Source organism: Triturus cristatus, chromosome 4_1, assembly GCF_964204655.1.
Source record: "Triturus cristatus chromosome 4_1, aTriCri1.1, whole genome shotgun sequence".
Taxonomy (NCBI): Eukaryota; Metazoa; Chordata; class Amphibia; order Caudata; family Salamandridae; genus Triturus; species Triturus cristatus.
This window is the reverse complement of record NC_140585.1, coordinates 106,682,720-106,699,853: the sequence shown is the minus strand read 5'-3', so window position 1 is coordinate 106,699,853 and position 17,134 is coordinate 106,682,720. Positions and strand designations below refer to the sequence as shown.

The following is a 17,134-nucleotide window of genomic DNA, read 5'->3' as shown; positions in this document are numbered from 1 at the left end:
AGTTGGGGTGAGAGCCCCACTTAAATAGTCAGACATTTGCTTTGGAAAAATCTTTGAACTAGGCATAGTTGGCGCATTTCAAGAAAATCGGAGAATTTTGCATTCCAAAAGAAGGAAATAAATGCCCTCTCTGAGGATCGAACTCAGGACCTTCAGATTATGAGACTGACGCGCTGCCTACTGCGCTAAGAAGGCTGTATATAGGCATCTGTACATAAGACCATGAAGATCATCCAGGTACAAGGCTGAAGGATTTTCCTGACTGACATTGTATACTGCAGAGTCGAATGGGGTGATGTGGCCGTCGGTTCAATGCAGGGTTTCCAATCATACAGTCAAACCTTGCAGAAGTGGGGATGTAGCTCAGTGGTAGAGCGCATGCTTTGCATGTATGAGGCCCCGGGTTCAATCCCCGGCATCTCCAGACTTTTGCCATGCTTACCTTGGATTTTGGGCCGAAAGCTAGGCTGGCATCATGATGAAGGAAGAGATATGTCCTCCAACCGGGATGAGGACCCCGCTTAATCTGTCAGACGTTTGCCTTGAAAAATCCCATGAAATGGGGCTATCTCATTTTTGATGATTATAGATCAAAAGAATCCTACTTGTTGAAGACATCAAAGTGATGATTCATCTTGACAACCATAATGCTTTGATGATAGAAATCTGTCGCATCTCTCTTGATCATTGGTAAGGGTTCTTCTTCTAAACCAGAGACTCTTTACAGTAGCTTTTAGAAAAACGGAATATTTTGTTTATCTCAATCACCTTCAATCTACAGATTTTTCCGTTCTCTTTCCTTTTGAAAATGCATCCAAAATGCACTTTCTTGATGCTGGGTGCGTAGTAATGACTCCCATAACTTTCTGTCATTTCTTTCATGGTTCCGCGCAGCCATCCATTTGCCACCAATGCTGCCCAAGGTCTTTGTATCAAAGTTCCTTTCCTTTCTGTAAAATTGAAATTTGGAGCACCCCTGCTTATCCCCAAGCCAAGACAGAACATGAACTTTGGTCTGAAATCCTCCTTTGGGGTGATAAGATGTACCTTACAGTGTGCTCTAAGAACTGGTGACTTTGAGAGGGAGCTGCAGGTAATGTTCATGATTTTCATCGATCTGCTCCTGATCCCCACCCCCACAACCTTTCTTGAGCGAGAGATAATTACAGCGCTGAAAGATACTTCAGCCACTCCTTCGATAGCTCAGTTGGTAGAGCGGAGGACTGTAGCATAAAGTCAGACATCCTTAGGTCGCTGGTTCAAATCCGGCTCGAAGGATTTTTTGCTTCGATTTCCATATATTTCACTTTTATTCAAACAATACCTTCCATTGATTATGATCGAGACTTTGCAGTCCCTGGGTTTCAGGGATTCCTTGCATCCATCAAACAGCTCGAGGGCAAAAGTGGGGATGTAGCTCAGTGGTAGAGCGCATGCTTCGCATGTATGAGGTCCCGGGTTCAATCCCCGGCATCTCCAGGAGCCTCTGTTCCTTATCTTGGCTTTTTTCCAGAAGGCTAGCCTGCCATCATGCAGAAAGAAGAAGTTTGTCATGCAGTTGGGGTGAGAGCCCCACTTAAATAGTCAGACATTTGCTTTGGAAAAATCTTTGAACTAGGCATAGTTTGCGCATTTCAAGAAAATCGGAGAATTTTGCATTCCAAAAGAAGGAAATAAATGCCCTCTCTGAGGATCGAACTCAGGACCTTCAGATTATGAGACTGACGGGCTGCCTACTGCGCTAAGAAGGCTGTATATAGGCATCTGTACATAAGACCATGAAGATCATCCAGGTACAAGGCTGAAGGATTTTCCTGACTGACATTGTATACTGCAGAGTCGAATGGGGTGATGTGGCCGTCGGTTCAATGCAGGGTTTCCAATCATACAGTCAAACCTTGCAGAAGTGGGGATGTAGCTCAGTGGTAGAGCGCATGCTTTGCATGTATGAGGCCCCGGGTTCAATCCCCGGCATCTCCAGACTTTTGCCATGCTTACCTTGGATTTTGGGCCGAAAGCTAGGCTGGCATCATGATGAAGGAAGAGATATGTCCTCCAACCGGGATGAGGACCCCGCTTAATCTGTCAGACGTTTGCCTTGAAAAATCCCTTGAAATGGGGCTATCTCATTTTTGATGATTATAGATCAAAAGAATCCTACTTGTTGAAGACATCAAAGTGATGATTCATCTTGACAACCATAATGCTTTGATGATAGAAATCTGTCGCATCTCTCTTGATCATTGGTAAGGGTTCTTCTTCTAAACCAGAGACTCTTTACAGTAGCTTTTAGAAAAACGGAATATTTTGTTTATCTCAATCACCTTCAATCTACAGATTTTTCCGTTCTCTTTCCTTTTGAAAATGCATCCAAAATGCACGTTCTTGATGCTGGGTGCGTAGTAATGACTCCCATAACTTTCTGTCATTTCTTTCATGGTTCCGCGCAGCCATCCATTTGCCACCAATGCTGCCCAAGGTCTTTGTATCAAAGTTCCTTTCCTTTCTGTAAAATTGAAATTTGGAGCACCCCTGCTTATCCCCAAGCCAAGACAGAACATGAACTTTGGTCTGAAATCCTCCTTTGGGGTGATAAGACGTACCTTACAGTGTGCTCTAAGAACTGGTGACTTTGAGAGGGAGCTGCAGGTAATGTTCATGATTTTCATCGATCTGCTCCTGATCCCCACCCCCACAACCTTTCTTGAGCGAGAGATAATTACAGCGCTGAAAGATACTTCAGCCACTCCTTCGATAGCTCAGTTGGTAGAGCGGAGGACTGTAGCATAAAGTCAGACATCCTTAGGTCGCTGGTTCAAATCCGGCTCGAAGGATTTTTTGCTTCGATTTCCATATCTTTCACTTTTATTCAAACAATACCTTCCATTGATTATGATCGAGACTTTGCAGTCCCTGGGTTTCAGGGATTCCTTGCATCCATCAAACAGCTCGAGTGCAAAAGTGGGGATGTAGCTCAGTGGTAGAGCGCATGCTTCGCATGTATGAGGTCCCGGGTTCAATCCCCGGCATCTCCAGGAGCCTCTGTTCCTTATCTTGGCTTTTTTCCAGAAGGCTAGCCTGCCATCATGCAGAAAGAAGAAGTTTGTCATGCAGTTGGGGTGAGAGCCCCACTTAAATAGTCAGACATTTGCTTTGGAAAAATCTTTGAACTAGGCATAGTTGGCGCATTTCAAGAAAATCGGAGAATTTTGCATTCCAAAAGAAGGAAATAAATGCCCTCTCTGAGGATCGAACTCAGGACCTTCAGATTATGAGACTGACGGGCTGCCTACTGCGCTAAGAAGGCTGTATATAGGCATCTGTACATAAGACCATGAAGATCATCCAGGTACAAGGCTGAAGGATTTTCCTGACTGACATTGTATACTGCAGAGTCGAATGGGGTGATGTGGCCGTCGGTTCAATGCAGGGTTTCCAATCATACAGTCAAACCTTGCAGAAGTGGGGATGTAGCTCAGTGGTAGAGCGCATGCTTTGCATGTATGAGGCCCCGGGTTCAATCCCCGGCATCTCCAGACTTTTGCCATGCTTACCTTGGATTTTGGGCCGAAAGCTAGGCTGGCATCATGATGAAGGAAGAGATATGTCCTCCAACCGGGATGAGGACCCCGCTTAATCTGTCAGACGTTTGCCTTGAAAAATCCCTTGAAATGGGGCTATCTCATTTTTGATGATTATAGATCAAAAGAATCCTACTTGTTGAAGACATCAAAGTGATGATTCATCTTGACAACCATAATGCTTTGATGATAGAAATCTGTCGCATCTCTCTTGATCATTGGTAAGGGTTCTTCTTCTAAACCAGAGACTCTTTACAGTAGCTTTTAGAAAAACGGAATATTTTGTTTATCTCAATCACCTTCAATCTACAGATTTTTCCGTTCTCTTTCCTTTTGAAAATGCATCCAAAATGCACGTTCTTGATGCTGGGTGCGTAGTAATGACTCCCATAACTTTCTGTCATTTCTTTCATGGTTCCGCGCAGCCATCCATTTGCCACCAATGCTGCCCAAGGTCTTTGTATCAAAGTTCCTTTCCTTTCTGTAAAATTGAAATTTGGAGCACCCCTGCTTATCCCCAAGCCAAGACAGAACATGAACTTTGGTCTGAAATCCTCCTTTGGGGTGATAAGACGTACCTTACAGTGTGCTCTAAGAACTGGTGACTTTGAGAGGGAGCTGCAGGTAATGTTCATGATTTTCATCGATCTGCTCCTGATCCCCACCCCCACAACCTTTCTTGAGCGAGAGATAATTACAGCGCTGAAAGATACTTCAGCCACTCCTTCGATAGCTCAGTTGGTAGAGCGGAGGACTGTAGCATAAAGTCAGACATCCTTAGGTCGCTGGTTCAAATCCGGCTCGAAGGATTTTTTGCTTCGATTTCCATATCTTTCACTTTTATTCAAACAATACCTTCCATTGATTATGATCGAGACTTTGCAGTCCCTGGGTTTCAGGGATTCCTTGCATCCATCAAACAGCTCGAGTGCAAAAGTGGGGATGTAGCTCAGTGGTAGAGCGCATGCTTCGCATGTATGAGGTCCCGGGTTCAATCCCCGGCATCTCCAGGAGCCTCTGTTCCTTATCTTGGCTTTTTTCCAGAAGGCTAGCCTGCCATCATGCAGAAAGAAGAAGTTTGTCATGCAGTTGGGGTGAGAGCCCCACTTAAATAGTCAGACATTTGCTTTGGAAAAATCTTTGAACTAGGCATAGTTGGCGCATTTCAAGAAAATCGGAGAATTTTGCATTCCAAAAGAAGGAAATAAATGCCCTCTCTGAGGATCGAACTCAGGACCTTCAGATTATGAGACTGACGCGCTGCCTACTGCGCTAAGAAGGCTGTATATAGGCATCTGTACATAAGACCATGAAGATCATCCAGGTACAAGGCTGAAGGATTTTCCTGACTGACATTGTATACTGCAGAGTCGAATGGGGTGATGTGGCCGTCGGTTCAATGCAGGGTTTCCAATCATACAGTCAAACCTTGCAGAAGTGGGGATGTAGCTCAGTGGTAGAGCGCATGCTTTGCATGTATGAGGCCCCGGGTTCAATCCCCGGCATCTCCAGACTTTTGCCATGCTTACCTTGGATTTTGGGCCGAAAGCTAGGCTGGCATCATGATGAAGGAAGAGATATGTCCTCCAACCGGGATGAGGACCCCGCTTAATCTGTCAGACGTTTGCCTTGAAAAATCCCATGAAATGGGGCTATCTCATTTTTGATGATTATAGATCAAAAGAATCCTACTTGTTGAAGACATCAAAGTGATGATTCATCTTGACAACCATAATGCTTTGATGATAGAAATCTGTCGCATCTCTCTTGATCATTGGTAAGGGTTCTTCTTCTAAACCAGAGACTCTTTACAGTAGCTTTTAGAAAAACGGAATATTTTGTTTATCTCAATCACCTTCAATCTACAGATTTTTCCGTTCTCTTTCCTTTTGAAAATGCATCCAAAATGCACTTTCTTGATGCTGGGTGCGTAGTAATGACTCCCATAACTTTCTGTCATTTCTTTCATGGTTCCGCGCAGCCATCCATTTGCCACCAATGCTGCCCAAGGTCTTTGTATCAAAGTTCCTTTCCTTTCTGTAAAATTGAAATTTGGAGCACCCCTGCTTATCCCCAAGCCAAGACAGAACATGAACTTTGGTCTGAAATCCTCCTTTGGGGTGATAAGATGTACCTTACAGTGTGCTCTAAGAACTGGTGACTTTGAGAGGGAGCTGCAGGTAATGTTCATGATTTTCATCGATCTGCTCCTGATCCCCACCCCCACAACCTTTCTTGAGCGAGAGATAATTACAGCGCTGAAAGATACTTCAGCCACTCCTTCGATAGCTCAGTTGGTAGAGCGGAGGACTGTAGCATAAAGTCAGACATCCTTAGGTCGCTGGTTCAAATCCGGCTCGAAGGATTTTTTGCTTCGATTTCCATATATTTCACTTTTATTCAAACAATACCTTCCATTGATTATGATCGAGACTTTGCAGTCCCTGGGTTTCAGGGATTCCTTGCATCCATCAAACAGCTCGAGGGCAAAAGTGGGGATGTAGCTCAGTGGTAGAGCGCATGCTTCGCATGTATGAGGTCCCGGGTTCAATCCCCGGCATCTCCAGGAGCCTCTGTTCCTTATCTTGGCTTTTTTCCAGAAGGCTAGCCTGCCATCATGCAGAAAGAAGAAGTTTGTCATGCAGTTGGGGTGAGAGCCCCACTTAAATAGTCAGACATTTGCTTTGGAAAAATCTTTGAACTAGGCATAGTTTGCGCATTTCAAGAAAATCGGAGAATTTTGCATTCCAAAAGAAGGAAATAAATGCCCTCTCTGAGGATCGAACTCAGGACCTTCAGATTATGAGACTGACGGGCTGCCTACTGCGCTAAGAAGGCTGTATATAGGCATCTGTACATAAGACCATGAAGATCATCCAGGTACAAGGCTGAAGGATTTTCCTGACTGACATTGTATACTGCAGAGTCGAATGGGGTGATGTGGCCGTCGGTTCAATGCAGGGTTTCCAATCATACAGTCAAACCTTGCAGAAGTGGGGATGTAGCTCAGTGGTAGAGCGCATGCTTTGCATGTATGAGGCCCCGGGTTCAATCCCCGGCATCTCCAGACTTTTGCCATGCTTACCTTGGATTTTGGGCCGAAAGCTAGGCTGGCATCATGATGAAGGAAGAGATATGTCCTCCAACCGGGATGAGGACCCCGCTTAATCTGTCAGACGTTTGCCTTGAAAAATCCCTTGAAATGGGGCTATCTCATTTTTGATGATTATAGATCAAAAGAATCCTACTTGTTGAAGACATCAAAGTGATGATTCATCTTGACAACCATAATGCTTTGATGATAGAAATCTGTCGCATCTCTCTTGATCATTGGTAAGGGTTCTTCTTCTAAACCAGAGACTCTTTACAGTAGCTTTTAGAAAAACGGAATATTTTGTTTATCTCAATCACCTTCAATCTACAGATTTTTCCGTTCTCTTTCCTTTTGAAAATGCATCCAAAATGCACGTTCTTGATGCTGGGTGCGTAGTAATGACTCCCATAACTTTCTGTCATTTCTTTCATGGTTCCGCGCAGCCATCCATTTGCCACCAATGCTGCCCAAGGTCTTTGTATCAAAGTTCCTTTCCTTTCTGTAAAATTGAAATTTGGAGCACCCCTGCTTATCCCCAAGCCAAGACAGAACATGAACTTTGGTCTGAAATCCTCCTTTGGGGTGATAAGACGTACCTTACAGTGTGCTCTAAGAACTGGTGACTTTGAGAGGGAGCTGCAGGTAATGTTCATGATTTTCATCGATCTGCTCCTGATCCCCACCCCCACAACCTTTCTTGAGCGAGAGATAATTACAGCGCTGAAAGATACTTCAGCCACTCCTTCGATAGCTCAGTTGGTAGAGCTGAGGACTGTAGCATAAAGTCAGACATCCTTAGGTCGCTGGTTCAAATCCGGCTCGAAGGATTTTTTGCTTCGATTTCCATATCTTTCACTTTTATTCAAACAATACCTTCCATTGATTATGATCGAGACTTTGCAGTCCCTGGGTTTCAGGGATTCCTTGCATCCATCAAACAGCTCGAGTGCAAAAGTGGGGATGTAGCTCAGTGGTAGAGCGCATGCTTTGCATGTATGAGGTCCCGGGTTCAATCCCCGGCATCTCCAGGAGCCTCTGTTCCTTATCTTGGCTTTTTTCCAGAAGGCTAGCCTGCCATCATGCAGAAAGAAGAAGTTTGTCATGCAGTTGGGGTGAGAGCCCCACTTAAATAGTCAGACATTTGCTTTGGAAAAATCTTTGAACTAGGCATAGTTGGCGCATTTCAAGAAAATCGGAGAATTTTGCATTCCAAAAGAAGGAAATAAATGCCCTCTCTGAGGATCGAACTCAGGACCTTCAGATTATGAGACTGACGCGCTGCCTACTGCGCTAAGAAGGCTGTATATAGGCATCTGTACATAAGACCATGAAGATCATCCAGGTACAAGGCTGAAGGATTTTCCTGACTGACATTGTATACTGCAGAGTCGAATGGGGTGATGTGGCCGTCGGTTCAATGCAGGGTTTCCAATCATACAGTCAAACCTTGCAGAAGTGGGGATGTAGCTCAGTGGTAGAGCGCATGCTTTGCATGTATGAGGCCCCGGGTTCAATCCCCGGCATCTCCAGACTTTTGCCATGCTTACCTTGGATTTTGGGCCGAAAGCTAGGCTGGCATCATGATGAAGGAAGAGATATGTCCTCCAACCGGGATGAGGACCCCGCTTAATCTGTCAGACGTTTGCCTTGAAAAATCCCATGAAATGGGGCTATCTCATTTTTGATGATTATAGATCAAAAGAATCCTACTTGTTGAAGACATCAAAGTGATGATTCATCTTGACAACCATAATGCTTTGATGATAGAAATCTGTCGCATCTCTCTTGATCATTGGTAAGGGTTCTTCTTCTAAACCAGAGACTCTTTACAGTAGCTTTTAGAAAAACAGAATATTTTGTTTATCTCAATCACCTTCAATCTACAGATTTTTCCGTTCTCTTTCCTTTTGAAAATGCATCCAAAATGCACGTTCTTGATGCTGGGTGCGTAGTAATGACTCCCATAACTTTCTGTCATTTCTTTCATGGTTCCGCGCAGCCATCCATTTGCCACCAATGCTGCCCAAGGTCTTTGTATCAAAGTTCCTTTCCTTTCTGTAAAATTGAAATTTGGAGCACCCCTGCTTATCCCCAAGCCAAGACAGAACATGAACTTTGGTCTGAAATCCTCCTTTGGGGTGATAAGACGTACCTTACAGTGTGCTCTAAGAACTGGTGACTTTGAGAGGGAGCTGCAGGTAATGTTCATGATTTTCATCGATCTGCTCCTGATCCCCACCCCCATAACCTTTCTTGAGCGAGAGATAATTACAGCGCTGAAAGATACTTCAGCCACTCCTTCGATAGCTCAGTTGGTAGAGCGGAGGACTGTAGCATAAAGTCAGACATCCTTAGGTCGCTGGTTCAAATCCGGCTTGAAGGATTTTTTGCTTCGATTTCCATATCTTTCACTTTTATTCAAACAATACCTTCCATTGATTATGATCGAGACTTTGCAGTCCCTGGGTTTCAGGGATTCCTTGCATCCATCAAACAGCTCGAGTGCAAAAGTGGGGATGTAGCTCAGTGGTAGAGCGCATGCTTCGCATGTATGAGGTCCCGGGTTCAATCCCCGGCATCTCCAGGAGCCTCTGTTCCTTATCTTGGCTTTTTTCCAGAAGGCTAGCCTGCCATCATGCAGAAAGAAGAAGTTTGTCATGCAGTTGGGGTGAGAGCCCCACTTAAATAGTCAGACATTTGCTTTGGAAAAATCTTTGAACTAGGCATAGTTTGCGCATTTCAAGAAAATCGGAGAATTTTGCATTCCAAAAGAAGGAAATAAATGCCCTCTCTGAGGATCGAACTCAGGACCTTCAGATTATGAGACTGACGCGCTGCCTACTGCGCTAAGAAGGCTGTATATAGGCATCTGTACATAAGACCATGAAGATCATCCAGGTACAAGGCTGAAGGATTTTCCTGACTGACATTGTATACTGCAGAGTCGAATGGGGTGATGTGGCCGTCGGTTCAATGCAGGGTTTCCAATCATACAGTCAAACCTTGCAGAAGTGGGGATGTAGCTCAGTGGTAGAGCGCATGCTTTGCATGTATGAGGCCCCGGGTTCAATCCCCGGCATCTCCAGACTTTTGCCATGCTTACCTTGGATTTTGGGCCGAAAGCTAGGCTGGCATCATGATGAAGGAAGAGATATGTCCTCCAACCGGGATGAGGACCCCGCTTAATCTGTCAGACGTTTGCCTTGAAAAATCCCATGAAATGGGGCTATCTCATTTTTGATGATTATAGATCAAAAGAATCCTACTTGTTGAAGACATCAAAGTGATGATTCATCTTGACAACCATAATGCTTTGATGATAGAAATCTGTCGCATCTCTCTTGATCATTGGTAAGGGTTCTTCTTCTAAACCAGAGACTCTTTACAGTAGCTTTTAGAAAAACGGAATATTTTGTTTATCTCAATCACCTTCAATCTACAGATTTTTCCGTTCTCTTTCCTTTTGAAAATGCATCCAAAATGCACGTTCTTGATGCTGGGTGCGTAGTAATGACTCCCATAACTTTCTGTCATTTCTTTCATGGTTCCGCGCAGCCATCCATTTGCCACCAATGCTGCCCAAGGTCTTTGTATCAAAGTTCCTTTCCTTTCTGTAAAATTGAAATTTGGAGCACCCCTGCTTATCCCCAAGCCAAGACAGAACATGAACTTTGGTCTGAAATCCTCCTTTGGGGTGATAAGACGTACCTTACAGTGTGCTCTAAGAACTGGTGACTTTGAGAGGGAGCTGCAGGTAATGTTCATGATTTTCATCGATCTGCTCCTGATCCCCACCCCCACAACCTTTCTTGAGCGAGAGATAATTACAGCGCTGAAAGATACTTCAGCCACTCCTTCGATAGCTCAGTTGGTAGAGCGGAGGACTGTAGCATAAAGTCAGACATCCTTAGGTCGCTGGTTCAAATCCGGCTCGAAGGATTTTTTGCTTCGATTTCCATATATTTCACTTTTATTCAAACAATACCTTCCATTGATTATGATCGAGACTTTGCAGTCCCTGGGTTTCAGGGATTCCTTGCATCCATCAAACAGCTCGAGGGCAAAAGTGGGGATGTAGCTCAGTGGTAGAGCGCATGCTTCGCATGTATGAGGTCCCGGGTTCAATCCCCGGCATCTCCAGGAGCCTCTGTTCCTTATCTTGGCTTTTTTCCAGAAGGCTAGCCTGCCATCATGCAGAAAGAAGAAGTTTGTCATGCAGTTGGGGTGAGAGCCCCACTTAAATAGTCAGACATTTGCTTTGGAAAAATCTTTGAACTAGGCATAGTTTGCGCATTTCAAGAAAATCGGAGAATTTTGCATTCCAAAAGAAGGAAATAAATGCCCTCTCTGAGGATCGAACTCAGGACCTTCAGATTATGAGACTGACGCGCTGCCTACTGCGCTAAGAAGACTGTATATAGGCATCTGTACATAAGACCATGAAGATCATCCAGGTACAAGGCTGAAGGATTTTCCTGACTGACATTGTATACTGCAGAGTCGAATGGGGTGATGTGGCCGTCGGTTCAATGCAGGGTTTCCAATCATACAGTCAAACCTTGCAGAAGTGGGGATGTAGCTCAGTGGTAGAGCGCATGCTTTGCATGTATGAGGCCCCGGGTTCAATCCCCGGCATCTCCAGACTTTTGCCATGCTTACCTTGGATTTTGGGCCGAAAGCTAGGCTGGCATCATGATGAAGGAAGAGATATGTCCTCCAACCGGGATGAGGACCCCGCTTAATCTGTCAGACGTTTGCCTTGAAAAATCCCATGAAATGGGGCTATCTCATTTTTGATGATTATAGATCAAAAGAATCCTACTTGTTGAAGACATCAAAGTGATGATTCATCTTGACAACCATAATGCTTTGATGATAGAAATCTGTCGCATCTCTCTTGATCATTGGTAAGGGTTCTTCTTCTAAACCAGAGACTCTTTACAGTAGCTTTTAGAAAAACGGAATATTTTGTTTATCTCAATCACCTTCAATCTACAGATTTTTCCGTTCTCTTTCCTTTTGAAAATGCATCCAAAATGCACGTTCTTGATGCTGGGTGCGTAGTAATGACTCCCATAACTTTCTGTCATTTCTTTCATGGTTCCGCGCAGCCATCCATTTGCCACCAATGCTGCCCAAGGTCTTTGTATCAAAGTTCCTTTCCTTTCTGTAAAATTGAAATTTGGAGCACCCCTGCTTATCCCCAAGCCAAGACAGAACATGAACTTTGGTCTGAAATCCTCCTTTGGGGTGATAAGACGTACCTTACAGTGTGCTCTAAGAACTGGTGACTTTGAGAGGGAGCTGCAGGTAATGTTCATGATTTTCATCGATCTGCTCCTGATCCCCACCCCCACAACCTTTCTTGAGCGAGAGATAATTACAGCGCTGAAAGATACTTCAGCCACTCCTTCGATAGCTCAGTTGGTAGAGCGGAGGACTGTAGCATAAAGTCAGACATCCTTAGGTCGCTGGTTCAAATCCGGCTCGAAGGATTTTTTGCTTCGATTTCCATATCTTTCACTTTTATTCAAACAATACCTTCCATTGATTATGATCGAGACTTTGCAGTCCCTGGGTTTCAGGGATTCCTTGCATCCATCAAACAGCTCGAGTGCAAAAGTGGGGATGTAGCTCAGTGGTAGAGCGCATGCTTTGCATGTATGAGGTCCCGGGTTCAATCCCCGGCATCTCCAGGAGCCTCTGTTCCTTATCTTGGCTTTTTTCCAGAAGGCTAGCCTGCCATCATGCAGAAAGAAGAAGTTTGTCATGCAGTTGGGGTGAGAGCCCCACTTAAATAGTCAGACATTTGCTTTGGAAAAATCTTTGAACTAGGCATAGTTGGCGCATTTCAAGAAAATCGGAGAATTTTGCATTCCAAAAGAAGGAAATAAATGCCCTCTCTGAGGATCGAACTCAGGACCTTCAGATTATGAGACTGACGCGCTGCCTACTGCGCTAAGAAGGCTGTATATAGGCATCTGTACATAAGACCATGAAGATCATCCAGGTACAAGGCTGAAGGATTTTCCTGACTGACATTGTATACTGCAGAGTCGAATGGGGTGATGTGGCCGTCGGTTCAATGCAGGGTTTCCAATCATACAGTCAAACCTTGCAGAAGTGGGGATGTAGCTCAGTGGTAGAGCGCATGCTTTGCATGTATGAGGCCCCGGGTTCAATCCCCGGCATCTCCAGACTTTTGCCATGCTTACCTTGGATTTTGGGCCGAAAGCTAGGCTGGCATCATGATGAAGGAAGAGATATGTCCTCCAACCGGGATGAGGACCCCGCTTAATCTGTCAGACGTTTGCCTTGAAAAATCCCATGAAATGGGGCTATCTCATTTTTGATGATTATAGATCAAAAGAATCCTACTTGTTGAAGACATCAAAGTGATGATTCATCTTGACAACCATAATGCTTTGATGATAGAAATCTGTCGCATCTCTCTTGATCATTGGTAAGGGTTCTTCTTCTAAACCAGAGACTCTTTACAGTAGCTTTTAGAAAAACGGAATATTTTGTTTATCTCAATCACCTTCAATCTACAGATTTTTCCGTTCTCTTTCCTTTTGAAAATGCATCCAAAATGCACGTTCTTGATGCTGGGTGCGTAGTAATGACTCCCATAACTTTCTGTCATTTCTTTCATGGTTCCGCGCAGCCATCCATTTGCCACCAATGCTGCCCAAGGTCTTTGTATCAAAGTTCCTTTCCTTTCTGTAAAATTGAAATTTGGAGCACCCCTGCTTATCCCCAAGCCAAGACAGAACATGAACTTTGGTCTGAAATCCTCCTTTGGGGTGATAAGACGTACCTTACAGTGTGCTCTAAGAACTGGTGACTTTGAGAGGGAGCTGCAGGTAATGTTCATGATTTTCATCGATCTGCTCCTGATCCCCACCCCCACAACCTTTCTTGAGCGAGAGATAATTACAGCGCTGAAAGATACTTCAGCCACTCCTTCGATAGCTCAGTTGGTAGAGCGGAGGACTGTAGCATAAAGTCAGACATCCTTAGGTCGCTGGTTCAAATCCGGCTCGAAGGATTTTTTGCTTCGATTTCCATATCTTTCACTTTTATTCAAACAATACCTTCCATTGATTATGATCGAGACTTTGCAGTCCCTGGGTTTCAGGGATTCCTTGCATCCATCAAACAGCTCGAGTGCAAAAGTGGGGATGTAGCTCAGTGGTAGAGCGCATGCTTCGCATGTATGAGGTCCCGGGTTCAATCCCCGGCATCTCCAGGAGCCTCTGTTCCTTATCTTGGCTTTTTTCCAGAAGGCTAGCCTGCCATCATGCAGAAAGAAGAAGTTTGTCATGCAGTTGGGGTGAGAGCCCCACTTAAATAGTCAGACATTTGCTTTGGAAAAATCTTTGAACTAGGCATAGTTGGCGCATTTCAAGAAAATCGGAGAATTTTGCATTCCAAAAGAAGGAAATAAATGCCCTCTCTGAGGATCGAACTCAGGACCTTCAGATTATGAGACTGACGGGCTGCCTACTGCGCTAAGAAGGCTGTATATAGGCATCTGTACATAAGACCATGAAGATCATCCAGGTACAAGGCTGAAGGATTTTCCTGACTGACATTGTATACTGCAGAGTCGAATGGGGTGATGTGGCCGTCGGTTCAATGCAGGGTTTCCAATCATACAGTCAAACCTTGCAGAAGTGGGGATGTAGCTCAGTGGTAGAGCGCATGCTTTGCATGTATGAGGCCCCGGGTTCAATCCCCGGCATCTCCAGACTTTTGCCATGCTTACCTTGGATTTTGGGCCGAAAGCTAGGCTGGCATCATGATGAAGGAAGAGATATGTCCTCCAACCGGGATGAGGACCCCGCTTAATCTGTCAGACGTTTGCCTTGAAAAATCCCTTGAAATGGGGCTATCTCATTTTTGATGATTATAGATCAAAAGAATCCTACTTGTTGAAGACATCAAAGTGATGATTCATCTTGACAACCATAATGCTTTGATGATAGAAATCTGTCGCATCTCTCTTGATCATTGGTAAGGGTTCTTCTTCTAAACCAGAGACTCTTTACAGTAGCTTTTAGAAAAACGGAATATTTTGTTTATCTCAATCACCTTCAATCTACAGATTTTTCCGTTCTCTTTCCTTTTGAAAATGCATCCAAAATGCACGTTCTTGATGCTGGGTGCGTAGTAATGACTCCCATAACTTTCTGTCATTTCTTTCATGGTTCCGCGCAGCCATCCATTTGCCACCAATGCTGCCCAAGGTCTTTGTATCAAAGTTCCTTTCCTTTCTGTAAAATTGAAATTTGGAGCACCCCTGCTTATCCCCAAGCCAAGACAGAACATGAACTTTGGTCTGAAATCCTCCTTTGGGGTGATAAGACGTACCTTACAGTGTGCTCTAAGAACTGGTGACTTTGAGAGGGAGCTGCAGGTAATGTTCATGATTTTCATCGATCTGCTCCTGATCCCCACCCCCACAACCTTTCTTGAGCGAGAGATAATTACAGCGCTGAAAGATACTTCAGCCACTCCTTCGATAGCTCAGTTGGTAGAGCGGAGGACTGTAGCATAAAGTCAGACATCCTTAGGTCGCTGGTTCAAATCCGGCTCGAAGGATTTTTTGCTTCGATTTCCATATCTTTCACTTTTATTCAAACAATACCTTCCATTGATTATGATCGAGACTTTGCAGTCCCTGGGTTTCAGGGATTCCTTGCATCCATCAAACAGCTCGAGTGCAAAAGTGGGGATGTAGCTCAGTGGTAGAGCGCATGCTTCGCATGTATGAGGTCCCGGGTTCAATCCCCGGCATCTCCAGGAGCCTCTGTTCCTTATCTTGGCTTTTTTCCAGAAGGCTAGCCTGCCATCATGCAGAAAGAAGAAGTTTGTCATGCAGTTGGGGTGAGAGCCCCACTTAAATAGTCAGACATTTGCTTTGGAAAAATCTTTGAACTAGGCATAGTTGGCGCATTTCAAGAAAATCGGAGAATTTTGCATTCCAAAAGAAGGAAATAAATGCCCTCTCTGAGGATCGAACTCAGGACCTTCAGATTATGAGACTGACGCGCTGCCTACTGCGCTAAGAAGGCTGTATATAGGCATCTGTACATAAGACCATGAAGATCATCCAGGTACAAGGCTGAAGGATTTTCCTGACTGACATTGTATACTGCAGAGTCGAATGGGGTGATGTGGCCGTCGGTTCAATGCAGGGTTTCCAATCATACAGTCAAACCTTGCAGAAGTGGGGATGTAGCTCAGTGGTAGAGCGCATGCTTTGCATGTATGAGGCCCCGGGTTCAATCCCCGGCATCTCCAGACTTTTGCCATGCTTACCTTGGATTTTGGGCCGAAAGCTAGGCTGGCATCATGATGAAGGAAGAGATATGTCCTCCAACCGGGATGAGGACCCCGCTTAATCTGTCAGACGTTTGCCTTGAAAAATCCCATGAAATGGGGCTATCTCATTTTTGATGATTATAGATCAAAAGAATCCTACTTGTTGAAGACATCAAAGTGATGATTCATCTTGACAACCATAATGCTTTGATGATAGAAATCTGTCGCATCTCTCTTGATCATTGGTAAGGGTTCTTCTTCTAAACCAGAGACTCTTTACAGTAGCTTTTAGAAAAACGGAATATTTTGTTTATCTCAATCACCTTCAATCTACAGATTTTTCCGTTCTCTTTCCTTTTGAAAATGCATCCAAAATGCACTTTCTTGATGCTGGGTGCGTAGTAATGACTCCCATAACTTTCTGTCATTTCTTTCATGGTTCCGCGCAGCCATCCATTTGCCACCAATGCTGCCCAAGGTCTTTGTATCAAAGTTCCTTTCCTTTCTGTAAAATTGAAATTTGGAGCACCCCTGCTTATCCCCAAGCCAAGACAGAACATGAACTTTGGTCTGAAATCCTCCTTTGGGGTGATAAGATGTACCTTACAGTGTGCTCTAAGAACTGGTGACTTTGAGAGGGAGCTGCAGGTAATGTTCATGATTTTCATCGATCTGCTCCTGATCCCCACCCCCACAACCTTTCTTGAGCGAGAGATAATTACAGCGCTGAAAGATACTTCAGCCACTCCTTCGATAGCTCAGTTGGTAGAGCGGAGGACTGTAGCATAAAGTCAGACATCCTTAGGTCGCTGGTTCAAATCCGGCTCGAAGGATTTTTTGCTTCGATTTCCATATATTTCACTTTTATTCAAACAATACCTTCCATTGATTATGATCGAGACTTTGCAGTCCCTGGGTTTCAGGGATTCCTTGCATCCATCAAACAGCTCGAGGGCAAAAGTGGGGATGTAGCTCAGTGGTAGAGCGCATGCTTCGCATGTATGAGGTCCCGGGTTCAATCCCCGGCATCTCCAGGAGCCTCTGTTCCTTATCTTGGCTTTTTTCCAGAAGGCTAGCCTGCCATCATGCAGAAAGAAGAAGTTTGTCATGCAGTTGGGGTGAGAGCCCC

General features: G+C 44.5%; 31 non-coding genes across 31 annotated transcripts; all 31 read left to right on the top strand.

The window, feature by feature from the left end:
* The first annotated feature begins 352 nt into the window (after window positions 1-352).
* On the top strand, window positions 353-424 carry TRNAA-UGC (transfer RNA alanine (anticodon UGC)). Its single transcript has one exon. It is a non-coding gene; the product is annotated as a tRNA-Ala (tRNA).
* Window positions 425-1,192: 768 nt separating this feature from the next.
* On the top strand, window positions 1,193-1,278 carry TRNAY-GUA (transfer RNA tyrosine (anticodon GUA)). Its single transcript is given in 2 exon segments — window positions 1,193-1,229; window positions 1,243-1,278. It is a non-coding gene; the product is annotated as a tRNA-Tyr (tRNA).
* Window positions 1,279-1,407: 129 nt separating this feature from the next.
* On the top strand, window positions 1,408-1,479 carry TRNAA-CGC (transfer RNA alanine (anticodon CGC)). Its single transcript has one exon. It is a non-coding gene; the product is annotated as a tRNA-Ala (tRNA).
* Window positions 1,480-1,908: 429 nt separating this feature from the next.
* On the top strand, window positions 1,909-1,980 carry TRNAA-UGC (transfer RNA alanine (anticodon UGC)). Its single transcript has one exon. It is a non-coding gene; the product is annotated as a tRNA-Ala (tRNA).
* Window positions 1,981-2,748: 768 nt separating this feature from the next.
* On the top strand, window positions 2,749-2,834 carry TRNAY-GUA (transfer RNA tyrosine (anticodon GUA)). Its single transcript is given in 2 exon segments — window positions 2,749-2,785; window positions 2,799-2,834. It is a non-coding gene; the product is annotated as a tRNA-Tyr (tRNA).
* Window positions 2,835-2,963: 129 nt separating this feature from the next.
* Window positions 2,964-3,035, top strand: TRNAA-CGC (transfer RNA alanine (anticodon CGC)). Its single transcript has one exon. It is a non-coding gene; the product is annotated as a tRNA-Ala (tRNA).
* A 429-nt stretch (window positions 3,036-3,464) lies between these two features.
* On the top strand, window positions 3,465-3,536 carry TRNAA-UGC (transfer RNA alanine (anticodon UGC)). Its single transcript has one exon. It is a non-coding gene; the product is annotated as a tRNA-Ala (tRNA).
* Window positions 3,537-4,304: 768 nt separating this feature from the next.
* Window positions 4,305-4,390, top strand: TRNAY-GUA (transfer RNA tyrosine (anticodon GUA)). Its single transcript is given in 2 exon segments — window positions 4,305-4,341; window positions 4,355-4,390. It is a non-coding gene; the product is annotated as a tRNA-Tyr (tRNA).
* A 129-nt stretch (window positions 4,391-4,519) lies between these two features.
* TRNAA-CGC (transfer RNA alanine (anticodon CGC)) lies at window positions 4,520-4,591 on the top strand. Its single transcript has one exon. It is a non-coding gene; the product is annotated as a tRNA-Ala (tRNA).
* Window positions 4,592-5,020: 429 nt separating this feature from the next.
* TRNAA-UGC (transfer RNA alanine (anticodon UGC)) lies at window positions 5,021-5,092 on the top strand. Its single transcript has one exon. It is a non-coding gene; the product is annotated as a tRNA-Ala (tRNA).
* Window positions 5,093-5,860: 768 nt separating this feature from the next.
* TRNAY-GUA (transfer RNA tyrosine (anticodon GUA)) lies at window positions 5,861-5,946 on the top strand. Its single transcript is given in 2 exon segments — window positions 5,861-5,897; window positions 5,911-5,946. It is a non-coding gene; the product is annotated as a tRNA-Tyr (tRNA).
* A 129-nt stretch (window positions 5,947-6,075) lies between these two features.
* TRNAA-CGC (transfer RNA alanine (anticodon CGC)) lies at window positions 6,076-6,147 on the top strand. Its single transcript has one exon. It is a non-coding gene; the product is annotated as a tRNA-Ala (tRNA).
* Window positions 6,148-6,576: 429 nt separating this feature from the next.
* Window positions 6,577-6,648, top strand: TRNAA-UGC (transfer RNA alanine (anticodon UGC)). Its single transcript has one exon. It is a non-coding gene; the product is annotated as a tRNA-Ala (tRNA).
* A 983-nt stretch (window positions 6,649-7,631) lies between these two features.
* On the top strand, window positions 7,632-7,703 carry TRNAA-UGC (transfer RNA alanine (anticodon UGC)). The gene has a single exon. It is a non-coding gene; the product is annotated as a tRNA-Ala (tRNA).
* A 429-nt stretch (window positions 7,704-8,132) lies between these two features.
* TRNAA-UGC (transfer RNA alanine (anticodon UGC)) lies at window positions 8,133-8,204 on the top strand. The gene has a single exon. It is a non-coding gene; the product is annotated as a tRNA-Ala (tRNA).
* Window positions 8,205-9,187: 983 nt separating this feature from the next.
* Window positions 9,188-9,259, top strand: TRNAA-CGC (transfer RNA alanine (anticodon CGC)). The gene has a single exon. It is a non-coding gene; the product is annotated as a tRNA-Ala (tRNA).
* Window positions 9,260-9,688: 429 nt separating this feature from the next.
* TRNAA-UGC (transfer RNA alanine (anticodon UGC)) lies at window positions 9,689-9,760 on the top strand. Its single transcript has one exon. It is a non-coding gene; the product is annotated as a tRNA-Ala (tRNA).
* Window positions 9,761-10,528: 768 nt separating this feature from the next.
* On the top strand, window positions 10,529-10,614 carry TRNAY-GUA (transfer RNA tyrosine (anticodon GUA)). The gene is given in 2 exon segments: window positions 10,529-10,565; window positions 10,579-10,614. It is a non-coding gene; the product is annotated as a tRNA-Tyr (tRNA).
* Window positions 10,615-10,743: 129 nt separating this feature from the next.
* TRNAA-CGC (transfer RNA alanine (anticodon CGC)) lies at window positions 10,744-10,815 on the top strand. Its single transcript has one exon. It is a non-coding gene; the product is annotated as a tRNA-Ala (tRNA).
* A 429-nt stretch (window positions 10,816-11,244) lies between these two features.
* On the top strand, window positions 11,245-11,316 carry TRNAA-UGC (transfer RNA alanine (anticodon UGC)). Its single transcript has one exon. It is a non-coding gene; the product is annotated as a tRNA-Ala (tRNA).
* Window positions 11,317-12,084: 768 nt separating this feature from the next.
* TRNAY-GUA (transfer RNA tyrosine (anticodon GUA)) lies at window positions 12,085-12,170 on the top strand. Its single transcript is given in 2 exon segments — window positions 12,085-12,121; window positions 12,135-12,170. It is a non-coding gene; the product is annotated as a tRNA-Tyr (tRNA).
* A 129-nt stretch (window positions 12,171-12,299) lies between these two features.
* Window positions 12,300-12,371, top strand: TRNAA-UGC (transfer RNA alanine (anticodon UGC)). The gene has a single exon. It is a non-coding gene; the product is annotated as a tRNA-Ala (tRNA).
* A 429-nt stretch (window positions 12,372-12,800) lies between these two features.
* TRNAA-UGC (transfer RNA alanine (anticodon UGC)) lies at window positions 12,801-12,872 on the top strand. The gene has a single exon. It is a non-coding gene; the product is annotated as a tRNA-Ala (tRNA).
* Window positions 12,873-13,640: 768 nt separating this feature from the next.
* On the top strand, window positions 13,641-13,726 carry TRNAY-GUA (transfer RNA tyrosine (anticodon GUA)). Its single transcript is given in 2 exon segments — window positions 13,641-13,677; window positions 13,691-13,726. It is a non-coding gene; the product is annotated as a tRNA-Tyr (tRNA).
* A 129-nt stretch (window positions 13,727-13,855) lies between these two features.
* TRNAA-CGC (transfer RNA alanine (anticodon CGC)) lies at window positions 13,856-13,927 on the top strand. Its single transcript has one exon. It is a non-coding gene; the product is annotated as a tRNA-Ala (tRNA).
* A 429-nt stretch (window positions 13,928-14,356) lies between these two features.
* Window positions 14,357-14,428, top strand: TRNAA-UGC (transfer RNA alanine (anticodon UGC)). The gene has a single exon. It is a non-coding gene; the product is annotated as a tRNA-Ala (tRNA).
* A 768-nt stretch (window positions 14,429-15,196) lies between these two features.
* TRNAY-GUA (transfer RNA tyrosine (anticodon GUA)) lies at window positions 15,197-15,282 on the top strand. Its single transcript is given in 2 exon segments — window positions 15,197-15,233; window positions 15,247-15,282. It is a non-coding gene; the product is annotated as a tRNA-Tyr (tRNA).
* Window positions 15,283-15,411: 129 nt separating this feature from the next.
* TRNAA-CGC (transfer RNA alanine (anticodon CGC)) lies at window positions 15,412-15,483 on the top strand. The gene has a single exon. It is a non-coding gene; the product is annotated as a tRNA-Ala (tRNA).
* Window positions 15,484-15,912: 429 nt separating this feature from the next.
* On the top strand, window positions 15,913-15,984 carry TRNAA-UGC (transfer RNA alanine (anticodon UGC)). The gene has a single exon. It is a non-coding gene; the product is annotated as a tRNA-Ala (tRNA).
* A 768-nt stretch (window positions 15,985-16,752) lies between these two features.
* On the top strand, window positions 16,753-16,838 carry TRNAY-GUA (transfer RNA tyrosine (anticodon GUA)). Its single transcript is given in 2 exon segments — window positions 16,753-16,789; window positions 16,803-16,838. It is a non-coding gene; the product is annotated as a tRNA-Tyr (tRNA).
* Window positions 16,839-16,967: 129 nt separating this feature from the next.
* On the top strand, window positions 16,968-17,039 carry TRNAA-CGC (transfer RNA alanine (anticodon CGC)). The gene has a single exon. It is a non-coding gene; the product is annotated as a tRNA-Ala (tRNA).
* Window positions 17,040-17,134: the final 95 nt, after the last annotated feature.